Source organism: Camelus bactrianus, chromosome 20 (genome assembly GCF_048773025.1).
Source record: "Camelus bactrianus isolate YW-2024 breed Bactrian camel chromosome 20, ASM4877302v1, whole genome shotgun sequence".
Classification (NCBI taxonomy): Eukaryota; Metazoa; Chordata; class Mammalia; order Artiodactyla; family Camelidae; genus Camelus; species Camelus bactrianus.
Genome location: NC_133558.1, coordinates 25,695,325 through 25,711,246, shown reverse-complemented (window position 1 = coordinate 25,711,246; position 15,922 = coordinate 25,695,325). Strand labels below are relative to the sequence as shown.

Below are 15,922 nucleotides of genomic sequence, written 5' to 3'. Positions count from 1 at the left end.
TGGGAGTGGTGAGGGCAGGGCAGACAGGGCACTGTCAGCAGCTGCCACATAGATGCTAACCACACGTGTGATGTGCAGGAGACATGGGAGCAGAGGGGACACTGCCCAGCTATGGGAAAGAGGATCCAGGTAGGAGGAGACAATATCTGGGAAAGCTCTGAAGTATGAGTATGAGTTTTCCAGGCAAAGGAAAAGGCAGGCATTGCACATGGTGGGTGCACAATAAATGTTTAAATGATGCCAAGTAAATTGAGAGTGATTCAAATGATGAAACTTGTGGGGCTGACTAGATACCGGAAAGTCTGAGGCATGCAGAGGAGGAGGTGATGGAGTCAGGTCTGTGGGCATCAGGAAAGGCTGGATCAAGGCGTGAGGCCCTGAGCTGGTCCCTGGTTGACAGGTGAAGAGTAGGGATAGTAGACCAGGTGGGAGAATCTCAAGAACCAAGGCAGAGAAGCAGGAATGGTCAAGGGTAGAAAAGAGTATTAAAGAAAGGGAGGCGAGTACAGAGGAGGGAAGGGAAAGGGAATAGAAGGGAAGAAAGGGAAAGGCAAGGAAAGGGAAAAAAGGTAAGGACAGAAGAAAGAGAAGGGAAGAAGCAAACTTGAGAGAGGAGTAAAAGAGACATAGAAAGTCCAGTCACAGGAGTCGAGGGAGAACCATGGAGCCCTGCATCACAGAGGTCCTCAAGAGCTGATTTCCACCCAGAGTGAAGGCATGAGCCATCTGAAAGGCTTCTCAGAGGAGGCGAGCCCTGAACCTGCCCAAGGAGCCGCTGCCAGCCCAAGAACATAAGCTTCCGGGAAAGAAGGCTGTAGGGCTCCTGGGAGTGAGAGTGAGCTGAGGGCAAGGCGCTGCCGGCAAGCCAGGAGGGAGGGCGGTGCCAGCGGTTATTACCGGGGCTGCACAAATATTGTTGTTTTGACTGGTGGTGGGGACTGGTTTATTTTCCCCCAGAAGCCACAAGTGTGATGCGCAGGTTCATTTTAGAACATGACACCATGGGAAGAGCAACAGTCTCTGGCCTCGCCTTTCCCACTTTTCCTGGGGAGACACTCACGTGCACACACACACTCAGTCCTAAAAAATAATCCAAACCACAAAAGTTTAATCCACCAACACCAAGAGTCTGCTGGAAATATCTCGCTTGATGCAATGGTAAGAATGTCACACTTTTTAAATATGTAAAGCACCTACAACAGTGCCTGGAATATTAAAAAAAAAAAACTCCATAAATGTCTTTACTATTATTTGCAAGCGGAATAGCTCAGCAGTTAAGAGCATGGACACTGCAGCCACATCATCTGTTGTCAGAGGTCAGCTCCACTGGTTACTGGCTGTGTGACAGTGGGCAACTTGCTTAACCTCTCTGTGCTTCAGTTTCTCCATCGAACACTGAAATAATAATAGTACCTCCCTCATAGGGTTGTGGGGATTCAATGAACTTGATGCATATAAAGAGCTTGGAAAATGGCCTGGCTCAGAGTAAATGCTGTACATGTGATCATCTATCATCATCACCTCCTGCCCGTGGAGGGAACCAGAAATGACCAAAGTCCCTGAAGCCTGCACCATAAACTCCCATCCCCTTCCTTCCTGCTGAAAACCAACTATACCTTGAACAACAGTGCCTTGGGATTCTGAGGGAGGGAGGGAAGAGGGGGAGAGAGAGAGAGAGGTGTGATCTTGTACATTCAACAGGAGACATCAGATGCTCAAAGACTTGATTCCAAGATACTGTGAACCTCCCCTTTTCACCCCAAAACTACATCCAGGGGTTGAGGCACAGCTACATCCCTCTTCGCCACCCCTTCTCCTGCGGAGAAGGCTGAGGCATCTCCCCACCCAGAGCAAACTCTGCCTGCACCGATTAAGCCAGCCTCCAGGGCTGAGGCTGGTAGGCGAACCGAAGCTTGGATCTGGTCAGGTTTAAATCTCCCTTTGTGGGTGAGTTTGTCTGGAGAGAGAGATGAGGGGCCCATGTGCACCATTTTCAGGTTTGCCTTGGAGCAACCTGCAACCTGCAACCTGGAAACCTCTCACTCTTGAGTGTGCTTCACATCCCCTGGAGAGCTTGTTCAAACACAGGTTGCTGGCCGTACCCCGAGAGCGTGTGACTTCTAGGACAATTTGCTTTTCTAACAAGTCCTTATGCTGAGGCTGCTGGTCCAGGGAGCACACTTGGAGAGCCAGGTTTAGGTTCAGGAGCTCAAGTCTAGACAGACCTTTGTCTGAATCCCAGTTCTGCTCCTAGGAGCTGTGTGACCTTGCAAGTCACAATCTCTTGGGCCTCAGACCGCTCACCTCCAAAGCTGGGACTCTAATAACTGTACTCAGGTGGCTGTGAGGACTCCACGAGGACGTGGAGGCAAAGCCTCCAGCACAGTGTCCGGCCACACTGAGTAGACGCTGTGCCTGTTGCTCTCATTCCTCCAGTGGCTGGGACTGGTGAGTTTCCTCCAGTATCTTCTCTTCCTCAGTGATGCATCCCCCATCATTAGGTGGGCACGTGGCTGCCCAGAATAAAGACCACATTTTCCAGGCTCCCTTGAGACAGTGTGACTTTTTCAGATAAGTACTAATGGGTTGTACATTAAAGAGGATATTCGTTTGCTACTGAAACAGAGATATACAAAATAGTAGTGACCTAAGTAATGGAGAAATGTATTTATTTCCCATATAAAGGCCTAGCAGGTGCCCTATGGCCCTTCTATCTTGTTGCTCTGTCATTATCAATATAAGACCTTCATCTCATCACATAGGATGGCTGCTTCAGCTCCTGCTATCACATCTACAACCCAGCAAGTAGGAAAGGGAGAGAGGGGAAAGGGAGGTCAAACTTCTTCCCTTTGAGGTCACAACTAGTGGCTGTATCATTTTCACTCACAGTCTATTGGCCAGAAGTTAGTCTTATACATGTAGCTGCATGGGAGGCTGAGAAATGTAGTCTTCAGCTGAGCAGATATATGACCAGTTGAAAATGCTATTACTGTGTAAGAAGGGGAGAGTGGCCGCAGTGTTTGTAATAGGATAGAGTCAGAAGTTGTGTGTACAACCTCTGGAAACTGTCCTTAGAGAAAGGGAGTCCCTTTTTCAGCCTTCCTTCTTCCTGTTTCGGAATGTAGGTGTGATGATTGGAGCTTAAACGGCCCTCTTGAACCCTGAGGTAAAAGCTGTGTTAAGGAAGGAGGTAAACTGTCTAGGAGGGCCTTGGTCCCTGTCCACTGTGGTGCTGCCATATCAGCCCTGAGCTGCTTTGCTCTGGATTTTGCTTACATGACAGAGGAGTGTTTGCCTCATTTAGCCCACTGTTATTTGGGATTTTCTATCCCTGGCAGCTAAACCTAATCGTAACTGATAGTCTCCTTCCAAGCTGACTGAACTTCTCGTCTCCCCGGTTCAGAGCCCCAAAGTGACGACCTGTCACCTGTTTTGGGAAATGAGAGGGAAGGGGGCACCCATGGGGAGTTCTAATATTTACTGAGCTTTTAGCTGTGTACCCTTGACTCTGATGCTTGCTGTAGTAGCCGGAAGAAAATGGCCACAACCCAATTCTTTATCCCTCTCTGGAGCACTGCCCTTTGTCATGTGACTTTGCAATGCCCTCTGTGGACCATGAACCACAAAATGCAAGAGTCTAAAACGGAGCCGGGAGGCCACTAAGGAAGTAGAACTTGCACACATTAGCCCCAAATGCAAACTTTTGGCTGTTATCCTGAGACCACCTGGAGCTTGTCTTCTTCACTCCCTAGAGAACACAGCTTAGCAACCAATCTGCTGCCAGTAAGTGACCAAGTGCCTTCCAGCACCAACCCAGGGTTCTGTAAAGATCACGTAGACAACTTTTCTAGAATGTCCTTAACTGTTGCCTTTGTAACCCTCGCCATTTTCCATTCCCCTCACAGCACATTTGAGTTGCTATTTGAATCGATGGCTCCCAAATTTCAGTTCTTAAGGCCCCACAGCAACTCTTTTTCTTATTTACCGCCTTCTGTATTTCCTGATCAGCACTTCTCACTGTGACCGCACAGGATTGGTCATGCGGCCTGCTTTGTCCAATGGGCGTTCGCACATGAGACGCCAACCAAGGCTCGAGAAGTGCTTCTGAGTTTGCTCTTCTTTCCTTCTCTCTCTCTCCCTCTCTCCCACAGCCATGAGAGGATTTCTGGACTAACCTGCTGGAGGAAGAGAGATACACGGAGCCAGGCATTTCATCTCAGAGACAGTCACTGAGGCTCAGAGACTATTAACTGCCCATGGCATCCTTAGTAGAAAATGGAGAAAGAAATGAAACTGCAACTTCCTCAACACCCACTGTGCGCCTAGACCCGTTAATTCATCTCAGTGAGGTGGTGATGCTCGGGCCAGGGTTCAAACCAGCCTCCAGCTGACTTCACAGCACCCATGGTACCTCCAAAGACAGACCCTGACCCTGTTTCCTCAGCTGACCACATCCTTCTCTCCCCTCCAGCGAGGAATCTGACCCCAAAGTGTCTCTCTGTGATGACGAACACCATGTTGTTATGTACAAGTGTCTTAGTCAGCTGGAGCAGCCATAACCAAATGCCACAGACGGGATGATGGGATGACTTACAAACAACGGAAATTCATTTCTCATAGTTCTGGAGGCTGGGGAGTCTGAGCTCAAGGTGCCAGTGTCTGGTGAGTGCCCAGAAATAGCCCTCTTCTCACTGTGTCCTCACATGGTGGAAGGGGAGAGGAAGCTTTCTTGTGCCTCTTTGATAAGGGCGCTAGTCCCATTCATGTGGGCTCCACCCTCAAGACTAAGCTCCTCCCAAAGCCCTCCCCACCTAATACCATTTCCTTGGTGGGTGGAATTTCAACATGTGAATTTTGAGGGGACACAGACTTGCAGACCGTAGCCCAGTGTAGTGCCCTTTCCGGCCTCATGTTACGTGCGCCTCTCAGCAGCTTGGCATCTGCGTGCCTGTGCGCTCCGGATTTCCTCCTGCCCGTTTGGCCACACCTTTCAGGTGGAACAAGACTCTCTGTCTTTTATTTTTTCTCTTCTCTTATTCTCTCCTTCCTCCCTGCCTTCTTTTCCAAAATGGAGGACATCTGACCTTTGTCAGACAGAGGGTCACCTCTGGGGAGCACTTAGTTACTCAAAAGTAGAGCAACTAGGCAGCCATTGTTCTCAGTTTAGGGAAGGAGTTGGGTCAAATTCTTAGAGATATTCAGGGAGAGGAATGTGTTGCGCCAGTTTACATTAGTGACCTGTGTCTGTGAGATTTGTGGGCAGGTTCGACTAAAAGGCCCTAGTTTTCTCTCCCACATTTCTTAGCCTCAGGACTTGGCCCTTTGGGACCTGGTAAACCCCCTGCAGATAAGGGTGTTCCAGAGGCAGATACTGCAGGTCCTGTGGTAGCTCCTTTAACTGGAATAATATCTGCCATCCCAGACACCATGACCATCTGTAAATCTGAAACTTTATATCCATTAAACAATAACTCTATTTTCTCCTCCCCACAGCCCCCAGAAATCACTATTTCACTTTCTGCCTCCACTCTACTTCATCTAAGTGGAATCATACAGTATTCATCTTTTTGTGACTGGCTTATTTCACTTAGCATAATGTCCTCAAGTTCCATCTATGTTGTAGCATATTGCACAATTTCCTTCCTTTTTAAGGTTGAATGATGTTCTATTGCATGTATTTACTGCATCTTGCGTATTCATTCATCTGACAATGGACACTTGGGTTGCTTCCACGTTTTAGCTATCGTGAATAATGCCATTATGCACACGGGTGTACAAATATCTTTTTGAGAACCTACCTTCAATTATGTTGGGTATATACCCAGAAGTGAAATTGCCAGATCACTTGGTAATTCAGTTTTTCATTTTTAAAGGGACCATCATATTGTTTTCTGTACCATTTTATATTCACAGTGACTGTTACCAACAGGGCACAAGAGTTCCAATCTCTTCACGTGCTCATCAACACTGTTGTTTTCTGGGTTTTTGATAGTAGGCATCCTAATGGGTATGAGGTGGTATCTCACTGTTGTTTTGATTTGCATTTCCCTAATGACTAGTGATGGTGAGCATCTTTCCACGTGCTTTCTTTTTTTTAATGTTTCTCTCATTTTTTTTAATGCTTTCATTCTTGCAGTTCCCCAAGAGCTTGGGCTTTAGAACACAAAGGCCAGAGAATTTCTTGCTTTCTGCTTTGTCATGGCCCACCCCTGAGGAAACAGGACACCAGTTAACATCTCACAAATATCATCCAGCAGCTGTGAGGAAAAGTGCTCTGAGAGCATCTCTCCCAGGCCTGGGACACGGGAAGCCGAGTGGAGGAAGTAGGAATGTGCAGGATGAGAAAGAGTCAGATGGGTGGGGAAGGGCTGTGGGGCACAGGATTGGGTCTGCAGGGATAAGTGTCCTACACTGAGATGGAACAGCATGTGCCAAGTCTCTGAAGAAAGAGAGAAAAGAGATGTCAAAGGTGAAAGAGAGGAGGATGGAGAGATAAGCAGAGCAGTTGGACTTCACCTGGAATCCAGCAAGAAGTCTCTGAAGAGTTTTAAGGCAAAGAATGAAATAAGGTTTTGACATAGGATTCAAAGATTACTCTGAAGAAAGTGTCAATGAAATGAAAATTACAACCTATGGAATGGGAAACATATTTGCAAACCATATATCTGATAAGGGGTTAATATCCAAAATATATAACACCTGTGGGTGGTCCCGAGAACAGGCTCTGCAAACAGGAGCTGCTGCTGCTGCCAAGAACTGCTGTGTGTAAAGGGGCTGCCGGGTCCCGCAGAAGTCACCATGATGAGCTGCTGCTAGCGCCGGCCACGTCAGGGATGGTGGAAACGTGGACTGATGTTCGCCCCTCCTGCGCCAGCCAATGACCAGCCAGCCAATCCTGTTGTCTCTCCCTCTGAGCTGCACCACGAGCCAGTTCTCTCTGGCCTGCAGCTCCCACTGATGATGGAGCCAGAGGAGCCCGGCCAGACTTCGGTCGGCCAGCCCGGCCAGCCGTCAGCAGGAGCAAGGCAGCCAGCCCTTGCCCCGCCCGTTTGGATTCTGGTTTCACCACAATGTCCAATTCTGCCACCTTTGCTCCCTAGTCAATGAGTAGCAAGTGGTTCGAGGGTAGAACAGGGGACCAAAGGGCAGGGCAGGAATGGCTATGTTCTGGGATGGGTGGGGGGAGATGAGGAAAGGGCTGCAGGCGCTTTTGGTGTGACTGGGAGAGGAGAAAGGAAAGGGGAAGAATGAGCACAGGAGAGAAACGAGAGACACCATGTCTGGGCATCTTCCTCTGATGTGAGAGGAACCCCAGGAGGGGACACCAGGCCACCTAGTCTGCTCCCGATAGTGGGTCCAACAGTACCTCTGAAGTGCCCCATGGCTACAAGGGCTTGGTACAGAAAGTGAGAGCTGGCTGTACCTCTCAGGGAGCCCCTGACAGGAGGGGGAGACACAGCCCCGCCCTCAGGGACCCCAGTCTGAGGGGAGACACAGCCCTGTCCTCAGGGAGCCACAGTCTGAGGGGAGACACAGCCCCGCCCTCAGGGAGCCCCAGGCTAAGGGGAGATGGAGCCCTGCCCCCAGGAAGTCCTGGGTCTGACAGGGAGACCCCAGCTGTGCCCTAAGAGAGCCCCCAAGCCGAGAGGGGTATCTGCAGAGGCTCGCGCCCATCTCACCACAGGTGCTTCTGTGGCATTCATTTGAATTCCTGTAAACAGAATTGGGAAATCCCAGGAACTAAAACACGTTTAATCACCCTGGTTTACTGCCCTTCCCTGAGTGACTCAGCAGTAGGAAAATCACAGCTGAGTGACCCCGGAATGAAATCCGAAAGGGAGAGTGAGGATAGAGGCTGCTGTCGGCGGCTGGTCTCCTCCACACCAGTGGCTGCTCTCCTCCACACCAGTGGCTGCTCTCAGCCGGTCACCGGCAGCCCCTGAAGCCGCTGAGAGGGCCGCTGGAGCCCCCGGGGGTAGGAGGATGCCCAGCCCCCGGGGAGCCCCCACCTCAAAGCTGGGCCTTAGATCCAAGCAGGATCTAAGGGGCCAGGGCACAGAAGTGGAAGTCTGGGTGGTCTGAGGAGAGTCGCTGGCTGCCCAGGGCTTCTGACTTCTGCCCTTTCAGACACACAGCAGTCCCCTCAGCTGGAGGCCGTCCCTCTCCTTCCAAGGTGCCACGTCCTGCTCTCCTTCAGCCCCGTCTGGCCCCTCAGAGCTGCCACCACACCCTCTATCTGAGCCCCCTTGCTGACACCTCACTGATGTGGGGTAGGTGGGGGCTTGTGTCCTTTATTCTCATCTTAGACCCTCAAGCCTCCAGAATAGGTGTTTTAACTGCAGCAGAATGGGCCCAGTCCTTAGGAAAACATGAAAGAGGAAGGGAGGGAGGGAGGGGGGAAGCAGGGAAGGAGAAACTAGAACCCAGACTCTGTTTTCTTGGCAGAAGTAAGAGTTCAGGGAACGTCCAGCCCCACTCCCTTTCCCTGGGAAGGTGGAGGGGACACACCTCCCTGAGCTGAAGGAGCCTTAGAAATTTCCTAAAAGTGAGGCCCAGCAAGGGAAAGGGGCCTGTACCAGGATCCACTGTCTCCCTTCCTCTGCCTGACTCTCCAACCTTGTCCCTAGACCCTGGGTTCTGGGCCAGCCTAACACCCAGAGGGAGACACGCTGTTCTGTTCTCACTCCAGAGGGTAGGGCAGTGTGGCTGTGGCAGTGGCTGACTAGCTTCACCCAGGGTCGGCTCATTTCATCACCTGGAAAGCCTGGCCAAGGCTTGCAGCTTCTGAGGTCCAGGGAAAGCTGTGCTTGGCAAACGCAAAGCCACTTGATCCCCATCCCAAATTTTATGCAAGCACCCAGGACATTGTAGCCCCAGCCGGCAGCAAGGGCTGGGCTGCCTGGGTAACCTTCCCTTGCCGAGGCAGCTCCTGGGCTCAGTCTAGGCTAGGGAAGGGGTCCCGCCAAGTTTTTCTTACTGCCCCCCCAATGGCAACAATATTTGGAGATGATTATAAAAATTACTATTCTAATATTGAATCACTATGTTGTATAATAGGAACTAACATAGTGTTGTGGGTTAATTATACTTCAAAACCAAACAAATTTACAGAAAAAGCGTTCAGATTTGTGGTTATCAGAGGCGGGGGTGGAGGGGGGAGGACAGGGAGGAATTGGTTGAAGGCAGTTGAAAGGTACAAACTTCCAGTTATAAGATAAAGAAGTACTAGGGGTGTAACGTACAACACGATGAATGTAGTTAACGCTGCTGTATGTCGTATATGAAAGTGGTTAAGAGAATAAATCCTAAGAGTTCTCATCACAAGGAAAAAAACTTTTTTTCTAGTTCTTTAATTTAGTATCTATGGGAGATGATGGATGTTCACTAAACCTATTGTGATAAGTATGTAAGTCAAATCAGTCTGCTGTACACCTTAAACTTATACAGTGCTGGATGTCAATTATATCCCAATAAAACTGGGAGGAAAAAAAACTGCTATTCTAACTTCGCCTGTCACTTCACATCGATTTCCTCACCTAAGTCTCTTACCAACTCAGTGAGGTGGTACTGTTACTTATTACCCCTACTTGATAGTATGAGGACCCTGGGGCCCTGAGAGGCCGAGTGACTTGTCCAGGTGACCCAGCTGGTAAGTGGTGGAGCTGGGACTGCTCGGCTCCAAATCCTTGCTCTTTGTCACCACACTGCCTCCTGACCTTTCAAACTCCTCCTTAGGAGAAGGGCACCCAGAACCCTGAGAGTGGGAAACAGACTCTCTGGGTAAATTACAAAGTGGTTGCAGGTGCTGAGGGAGTGGGCCGTGGTGGGACTCCCTGGCTCTGCTGTTACACAGGTGTATACTGGAAACCCACTTGGACTGTCCCCTTTGCCCACCTTCACCTACTGAGGAAGGGAGGGGGCAGGAATCAGCATTTGACATCAGAGAAGCACCTCCTGGGTGCTAGCCCTGGGTTGGACATTTATAAGATATTTGGCCCAGGGTAGGTCAGATAATTTCAGAGGTCTTTGGTATTAGAACCAGCTGGATTTGCAGGACTAGTGCCCTGAGAGTGGCAGCCTCTAAAGAGGGGGTGTCCAGAGCTCCACCCTTAGATCTTTCTTGCTCAATACTGTCATTAGACACTGCCCACCGTCCACTGCCCACCATGAGTTTCTAGAGAGGGCCATGTAGGGTGGGGCTAGCAAACAATGCAGAAGATGGAATCCAGGTGGCAGTCTACCTAACCCGTGATGATGAGTTTGGGTCAGTCAATGTTCTTGAAATAGTTGTTGAGGCCCTACTGTGTGCCAGGCCCTAGGGAACCACAGGGAAAAGGAGGGGTCACTGCATTTGATGCAAGGTTGGGGGTTGAGTGGAGCTGCAGGAACCAATGCCAGGTTCAGAGGTTGCCCTGCCCCCAGGATGGACTGATTCACCTGGGAGTAGGGGGTGGGGAGAAGGGCTTCCTAGGGAAGGTCTCATCTGAGCTGAGCTTTGAAAGGCAAATCAGAATAATTTCAGAATAATCAGAAAGGCAGGAAGCCCAATAACCACAGATTTAGTGTGAAAATCAAATGAGACCATAAAGGGGGAAAGTATCTTGTGGCCTGATTTAAAAAAAAAAAAAAAAAAAAAGACAGTTTTGAGGGCCTGTTACGCTTCCACAGGCGAGGAAACTGAAGCTCAGAGAGAGGGCATGACTTGCCCAAGGTCAGCCAATGATTTAGAGGCAAACACAAGCCTTGAAACCAGACCTTCTGATCCCAGCACTGGGTTCTGGCTCCTCTACTCTGACTTCTGCAGAAAGTGAATTCAATAGTAAAACTGCTTTTCTTAGTATCTTATTTCACAAATGGTAATACAGAGTAGGGGTCTTTTACCCTATCGTGTGAATTAGCGGTCAGCATGCTTTGCAAAGGGACAGCAAAGAATAGGGCAGTGAGGGAAATGGAGAGGGAGGTTGGGGATGAAAAGGGACAATATGGGATGTAAGGTTTGGGTTGAGGAGGGTTATTAAAGTACCCAGACAATGAGGGACAAGAAGGTTTGTCTGGAACTGAAGAGAGAGCTCAGAAAAGAGAGAAGAGTGGGCCGAACACAAACTCTACCGGATTATCAAAGGGCTTGAGTGAGAAGCTGCCTGGGATGAGGTTGGAGAGACCTCTCTCCTTGACCCTCTCTGAGCCTCTGACACATCTGAGCCCTGCCCTGGGGGCTGACGGGACCACCATCTCCATTTTCCTTCCTTGTGCAGAAGGGAAGAATAAAAGAGAATCTCAGACAATCATTCAAGCTTCCGGGCCACACTTACTCCCATTGCATCATCTCCACCAAGGAGCCTTGGTGGATTTCTTTCACCTGTCTGCGAGAAGCCACAATCTGGCAGTGGCTTCTTGTTCATTGTGTGAAAGTGCCGAGCCTAGAAACTCATCCCCAAGTTAAGCGGACTCTAAGGATAAGACACAGGTGGTGACGATAGCAGCGGCCAGTCTAGGCAGAGGCCCAAAAGCTACAGGGGCTCTCCACACTAAAAGCTCGCCTCATCCTCACAGCTGCTGTCACAGGACCTGCCTAGATCCCACTTTACCAAACTGGGGAACCTGAGGCTCAGAGATATTTGGTGGTTTGCCTGAAGATACCTGGTACGACAGTCCAGAGCCTTGGACCTTCCCACTGCTCTCCTCTGCCTCTATCACACCCAATGCAAAGTACGCATACATACAGGTGCCAAAGGGAGCTACTGCTTCTCCAAGATAAATCCGCGCTGCCGCCCGGCTCTGCTAGCTTTTTCACCAAAAGCAAGAGTTCGGGCCTTTCTTTTTTTAACCTGAGTGGCCTGATCTCATCTAAAAGCATAAATTCAATGAGACCATTTGAACCGTGGTAACAGCTCTGTCACCCCCATTATTGCCTGTTACAAGGGTGCCTTGGGGACCCCAGTTTGGGGACGCCTAGCAAAGTCAGCCTATCCAGTCACTGGAGTCCCACCAGGTGTTCAGACACTTGGGGATCTCCTCTCCACTCAGTCAGTCTTCGGTGCTTTATTGAGCACCTATGTATGCCAGGCACCAGGACATCCAGGACTGGGCGTGAGGCTGCATTCCTTTGTAATCTGGAGGCGCCTGTTCATCAGGTCAGGTTCTCCAGGAAGCAGTGCTGAAATGAAGACAGGCATGGGAAAGGGTCCCTGGGGAGCCACTTCCATGAAGGGAAGCAGGATTGGGCAGATCTGGCAATCCTCTACCAGCCTGACAGGGAACTCCCAAGCAAAGATTGCCTGTTGGAGGAGCCTAGACTGAACTTGGCCAATATGACCAGGCCCTGGGGACCAGGAAGAGACTAAGAACTGGAACCATCAGCTCACCACACTCCTCGCAAGGGGCCGCAAGTCCTTTCTTGAAGGGATGTGTGCATGGCACACCTCTGTGTCTGCTACATTCTTCATTTCAACAAATATTTACTGAGCACCTCCAGGTGCCAAGCTTGAGGGATGTGCAATGAACAAATCAGACCAGGCTCTGCCCTGGGGAACTTTCAAGTACATCTCCCTGCACGTACCTGGGTGTGTGTCTAGATCTCTTGTGTCGGGGTCAAGGTGGCCACCTGCCGGGGTTGGAGCAGACCTACAGCTCTGGCTGTGCCCACTTCTGTGCGTGCACACAGGAGGCACACACACACGCAGAATCAAGGGGCTCTGGAAGGGTTGGGATGATTTTCAAAGAAGCTGCTGCTCCAGAAGAAAGATGGGACATGCAAAGAGAAGGAAGGGGCTGCCAGGCAAGTGGCCTGACAGTTAAGCAGAAAATTCCAGGCAAGAGTAAGGGAAATCAGGTGAGGGCGGTGGGTGGGGGAGGCAGGGAGCCCGTGTCTGGTTGGGCAGGAATGAGTAAGGAGCAGGTGACAGTGAGGGGGACTCATGCAATCCTTGGCTGACAGCTGGGCTCACAGCCAGGAAGGAAGTTTTTCTACTTCCTTAAGAGCTGGGGAGTGGAGGCAGGAGAAAGGAGCATGAAGGAAACCTGCAAGCCAGGAACCAGGGCTGGGGGAGCCCTTGAGAAGGAGCAGGCAAGCAAGGGGAGGGCAGGGCCACGAGAACCAGCTGAACCCCTGGGCAGGCCGCCTGTCATATCTGTCAGGCATCAGATTGTGAGCCACATGCAAGCAGTGTATTTGAATAATTAGGAGAAGTGGCAGTAACATTGTATAGTGTTTACATAGTATCTCCAGGACTCCTCCCCCGCAGATTGAGTCCGTTTTCCAGGCCGGAAACCTGGGAGTCATGCTAGGCTCCTTTCTCCTTCACTCCCTCAGTCCTCAGTCCCGAAACCAGTCGACTTTTAGAAGACTCCATGAGTCCTGCTCTCTCCTGTCCCCATGGCCTCTGCCCTTGCCTGGACCAGCCTCCCCTCCTTCCCCTGGAGTTAACAGTCTCTTGCCCGCCTGTCTCCCATCCCCCTGCCCCCCATAGCTATTCCCTTTGTCATGAAATGTATCACCGCCCTCCTTGCCTAAATCCCACTGTCCTCAGTACAAAGCCCCACATTCTGACTTTGGCCTTCAAGATATGACCCCTAGTCTGCTTTGCAGCCACCTCGGCTCCCCTTCTGCAACTCTACCCTGCAGCTCTGTTATCAAACTCACTCCCCCTACACAAACCCCCTCAGGGCTTTCTTGCTCTTGGCCTCCCCAGTGCTGTTCCCTCCTCCTCCTAGAACATGCTCACTGACTAGTTTCTGCCATGACCTTCAGGTCTCAGCTTCTGCACTGCTCACCCCCGGAAGCCCTCCCTGGATTCCACACCCCCACTCCAAGGTTAGGCATTTTGGTGCCAGTTCCCTGCCATGGCGTCTGCCAGGGTTACTGGTTAATTATAGTGACTCCAAGAGGATCAATTCCCTGTGTTGCCGCAGGTGCAGCCCAGTACCTATGTCATCAATACACACTTTTTTTGAGCATCTACATAATGTCAGCTACCACGATGAAACCCTGGGGAAACGGTAGGGACTTAGCAAATTCCCTGTCTTCACAGAGCTTCACTGAGCTCTTGGTTTTTACATATCCCAAAGTTACTATAGGGAGTGTGGATTGGTTTTGCAATGGGAAAAGAAAAAGTGAAAAAACAAAGGAAGGAGGGGAGAGAGGGGGTAAAGACAGAGACAGAGACACAGAGAGAGGGGAAGGAAGGGTGGAAGGGAGGAAGGAAGGAAGGGAGAAAAAGAAGGGAGGAAGAGAGGAAGGGGGGAAGGGAAGGAGGGAAAGATTGATTCCTGTCCAAACTCCTGAGTAAGGCAACCCAGGCTCTTCACAATCAGGGCCCTGCCCTGCCCAAGTTTCTTGACTTACTTCTTTCCACTTCCCTGCACAAACTTTTTGTTCCAGAGGAAATGCGGTTCCCCAAAGCGCACGCTCTCTCCCACCTCTGAGCCTTTGACCACGCTAGGCCCCTGCCTGGACAGACTCCGCTGGCCCTGGGGGTCCTGCCCCCTCCAGACTCAGCTCTCCCAGGTCTGCTCCCCAGCTCTGAGAGATGCTTCCTCCTCAGGGCTCCCATGACAGGGGCTCGTACCTCCCCGGTGGCTCTCACTCCATCGCATGTTGTCCTCCAGACACCACATTCTTCTCCCACCAGCCTGAGCTCTGTGAAAGCTGAGACCCGCTCTTCTCAGATCCTAGAGAACCTCGGTCTGGGCCTGGCCTGCAGCAGGCACTTCAGTGTCTGTTGAACTGAATGAAAAGGCTTTTGACTTAAATCCTGACCTTTACTCACCACCAAGTTAGTCTCCTGGCCCTAGTCAGGCCAAGGTGCCAAGAAGACCAAGAGGAGGGCTGATTTTCCAGCCCACTCGGCCCTCACAGGGCAGGGCTCACTGCACGTCTCAGACACCTCTGCCATGGTGTGCCCCCCTCCCAATTTTCTCGTGGGTCCTCAAACCTAGTGCACTATAGGCCTGTAGGCACAGGGACTTCAGGGTCCTGAGCTAAGAAGGACACAGACCACACCTCAGAAACCCCTCTCCGATGGCTCCGTCCCTCCCCTGACACCTAACACTGTAGGTACATCGTTGCTGTGTTAAATCTACATAAACGGAGTCACACATATGCCCCCTTGTGACTCTGGCTTCAACCCTCAACAGTACATTTGTAGGACACGCCCAGTCATGTGTTCATTTTTTATCCCATTAGAAGGAGATTTCGTAACTTATTTATCCATTCTACCTTCCATGGGTATGTTGGCTAATTCCAGTGTTTGACTCTTATGTATAATGCTGTTACAGACATTTTTGAACAGTCTCATAGTGAGCAGACATGTGCATCTCTGTTGGAAAAAAAACCTAGAAAAGAAATTATTTGGTCATGTGACATGCAGGTGGTCAGCTTTAAAGATACTGCCAGTTTTCTGCAGTGGTTGCACACCATTTATTTTTTAAATACAAGAGAAAGTCTAAGCATACATAAACATCTACATTCTCCTCCCCTTCTTAGAAGGAGGGGAACTGGGTGTTTAGAGGACAGGGCTGGGGGATACTTAGCTGTCACTCAGCAATCCTTATACCTTTGGAATTTTGACCTGTGTTAAAGTGTAACCTAGTAACCATTTTTTTTTTAATTAAAAAAGAAGGGGAAGCCTATGTGCTATTCAGGCACCTTGTGGATGTCTTTGTAACTACCTCTTATTTCTGCCCATCCCCAGGTCCCGGTCTGAGAGTGACACTCCCTCCCCTCAGGACACTCCGCTCTTAACTTTGACCTAAATGCCGACAGTTATCAGGGAACAGAGAGCCCCTGGGCTGAGGAGGAAGGCACCGTCCCCCCACCGGGAAAGAGCCCCCTGCAGGGCAGGATAGCCGGGATTACACAGCCTTGGAGGGAATGGAGGAGACAGAATAGTGGGAGTGAAGGAACAAAACCAGATGGAATCAC

At 50.4% G+C, this 15,922-nt stretch overlaps 1 protein-coding gene and 1 long non-coding RNA gene across 7 annotated transcripts in view; one reads left to right on the top strand and one right to left on the bottom strand.

The window, feature by feature from the left end:
* The window catches only part of KCNK17 (potassium two pore domain channel subfamily K member 17), a 40,838-nt gene extending 26,286 nt beyond the window's left edge, over window positions 1–14,552 (top strand). Inside the window, exons 12-13 of one of the 3 annotated variants that reach the window (XR_012501128.1) lie at window positions 4,152–4,662; window positions 6,137–14,552. The gene's annotated coding sequence lies outside the window, so the exon portion shown is untranslated. Of the gene's footprint in view, window positions 1–4,151 lie in introns of all 3 variants that reach the window. The other 2 variants (XR_012501130.1, XR_012501129.1) reach the window with 2 other exon arrangements.
* LOC105083750 (uncharacterized) overlaps window positions 1–14,782 on the bottom strand; it is a 65,063-nt gene extending 50,281 nt beyond the window's left edge. For 2 of the 4 annotated variants that reach the window (XR_006721334.2, XR_836639.3), the window contains exon 1: window positions 14,568–14,778. This is a non-coding gene — a long non-coding RNA (uncharacterized LOC105083750). Of the gene's footprint in view, window positions 1–14,567 lie in introns of all 4 variants that reach the window. The other 2 variants (XR_012501131.1, XR_836637.3) reach the window with 2 other exon arrangements.
* Between the last annotated feature and the right edge of the window lie 1,140 nt (window positions 14,783–15,922).